The sequence below is a fragment of the Arachis hypogaea genome, chromosome 17 (assembly GCF_003086295.3).
Source record: "Arachis hypogaea cultivar Tifrunner chromosome 17, arahy.Tifrunner.gnm2.J5K5, whole genome shotgun sequence".
In the NCBI taxonomy this organism is placed as follows: domain Eukaryota; kingdom Viridiplantae; phylum Streptophyta; class Magnoliopsida; order Fabales; family Fabaceae; genus Arachis; species Arachis hypogaea.
Genome location: NC_092052.1, coordinates 47,004,723 through 47,007,207, shown reverse-complemented (window position 1 = coordinate 47,007,207; position 2,485 = coordinate 47,004,723). Strand labels below are relative to the sequence as shown.

The following is a 2,485-nucleotide window of genomic DNA, read 5'->3' as shown; positions in this document are numbered from 1 at the left end:
TTCAGATTTTATAGGGCATGAATGAGTTGGAGTTGGGAAGGAAGCTAGCAAAAATGGAAGAAACACAAGAATTTGAGGAGATAACCAGCAAGAAGTGACGCGGTCGCATGGCTCACGCGACCGCGCGAAGGAGAGCAAATGCAGCGACGTGGCCGCATGGCTCACGCGGCCACGCGGATTGGAAAGCCCAAGCGACGCGGTAGCGTGGACGACGCGAATGCGTGGCGAGGAAAAGCGCAAGTGACGTGTCCGCATGGATGACGCGATCGCGTGACATGTGCGATCTGCATAATCTGCAGAATTCGCTGGGGGCAATTTTGGACCCTATTTCGACCCGGTTCTCAGCCCGGAACAGCAGACTAGAGTCAGAGATATGCAGAACAAAAAGACATTCATTCAGAAACAGTTTGAGATCTGTTTTTACTCTCTTAGATTTTTCTCTCTAGGTTTTAGAATTTTTAATTTCCAATTGATCTTAGCATTGAAACATTGAGAAGAGTTATTTCCTCATCAAGACTTCGTCATTCTAGTTCGTTTTCTCAACTTGGTTTTATTCTTCCATGTTTTTTGTTTTGTTCAATTTTGTCATTCAGATACTTTTATGATTATTTAATGCAAGGATTATTTCTTTTTAATTCAATTTCGATTCCAATAATCATGTCTTCTTTTAATTCCCTTTCATGTGCTATGGATTTATTATTTACAATGCGTGAGTAGTTTCTTTACTTGATGGGGAGTTGATTAAAAGGAACTCTTGAGTTGGAAGGATTGAAGGAAAAATTTGTAATTGGGTTAAATGTTGGATTGCTATCCTGTCACCAACACCAATCCCTTTGAACTAAGTGGGTTGCAACTTGTGAACAGATCTGGCATTTCAACTTGTTTGACTTTCCCTTACCTAGTAAAGGATAACCAAACAGAACAACCATTAATTATAAATTAATCTTACAATCACTCCATCAATAGTAGAAATTCTAACCAATCAACTCCCAGTCAAGGCTTTTACTCATATTAATTAAATTTCCTCAATTTAAATTCCAATTTACTTAACTCAACTTCTTTGAACATCTGATTAATAAGATAGCACACTTTTCTGCAACTCGTTGGGAGACGACCTGGGACTTAAAACTCCCAGTAATTTTTAATTCAAACTCTCTGTGACATACTTCTAAATTGATAGGGCAGATTTTCGGTGAGTTAAGAACTATACTTGCAACGTAACTATTTTAATAATTTTTAATTCACCAGCTTCTGCGTCTCATCAATTTTTGGCGCCGTTGCCGGGGAGTTGCAATAGAGTGCTAATTTTATTAATTAGAATTTATTTATTTGCATTTTATTTTATTTTGCTGCTATGAGCTGCATGTTTCTTCCGTCAAATGACGCGTTCACTTCCTGATCCACGCTTGCTAATATTCGATCCTGAAATTGAAAGACAATTTCACGAATAAGGCGAGAACAGCGTCGGTTAGCCCGCTCTGAGGGCAGATCTGAAAGTGAATCTGAGGAAGAACCAGCCCCCGTTCTACTGATTCGGTTGTTTTACGTGCAGAAACATGGCAGCTAGGAGAGTTACCATCCAGGAGGAAGGAGCCCCTGATTTTACAATGCAACCGTTTCAAGTGCATCATCCAGCGGTAGCTACAGATTTTGAAATAAAGACGGCACTGCTAATTTGATGCCCAAGTTTCATGTTCTACCTGCTCAAGGCCTATCAAGCACTTGAGAGATTTCCAGGCAGCCTGTTCTACTGTCAGGCGTGATGGCACTGATAAAACTTCAATTTTGCTGAAAGCTTTCCCGTTTCTCTTGAGGGAAAGGCAAGGGAGTGGTACTACACTCAACCTCTGGCCAATGTATCCAACTGGGATACACTCAGAAAGGAGTTTCTGGAGAAATTCTTTCCATCAGAAGTCACTGATAAACTGAGGAAGGATATTTCCACAATTGTTCAGGATGACAATGAAACTCTCTTTGAATACTGGGAGCGCTTCAATAATCTTCTGGAAGCATGCCCCATCACATGATTGACAAGATCGTGCTACTCAGCTATATTACACAGGGTATGAGCCCCAAGATAAGACCACACTGGAAAGTGCCAGCAATGGGTCTATGAAGAAGTACAAGACCACTGATGAAGCTTGGCAATTGATCAGTGATTTAGCTGAATCTACTAGGAACCACAGACAGAAGCAAGGCCGTTCAAAAGCCGTTGCAGAAGTATCTTCTAGCAGAGAGACTGCTGCTCTAACTCAGAGTATATGTGAGATGACCAACTTGCTGAAGCAAATGCAGTTGAATCAACAAGCTCAGCAAGCTCAACCTCCTCCACCGCAGCAAAACCAACAACTAGTCCCACAAAGAATTTGTGGAATCTGTGCTGATTATAGCCATTACACTGATGAATGCCCGCAGCTCCAACAAGAAGACAACATGGTGGCATCCACCCACAACTTCTATGACCGCCCCAACCAAGGGTACAATC

The 2,485-nt window shown here is 41.6% G+C and overlaps 1 non-coding gene across 1 annotated transcript; it reads right to left on the bottom strand.

Moving 5' to 3' along the window:
* Nucleotides 1-1,922: 1,922 nt before the first annotated feature.
* On the bottom strand, nucleotides 1,923-2,025 carry LOC112768112 (small nucleolar RNA R71). Its single transcript, XR_003185551.1, has one exon. It is a non-coding gene; the product is annotated as a small nucleolar RNA R71 (small nucleolar RNA).
* Nucleotides 2,026-2,485: the final 460 nt, after the last annotated feature.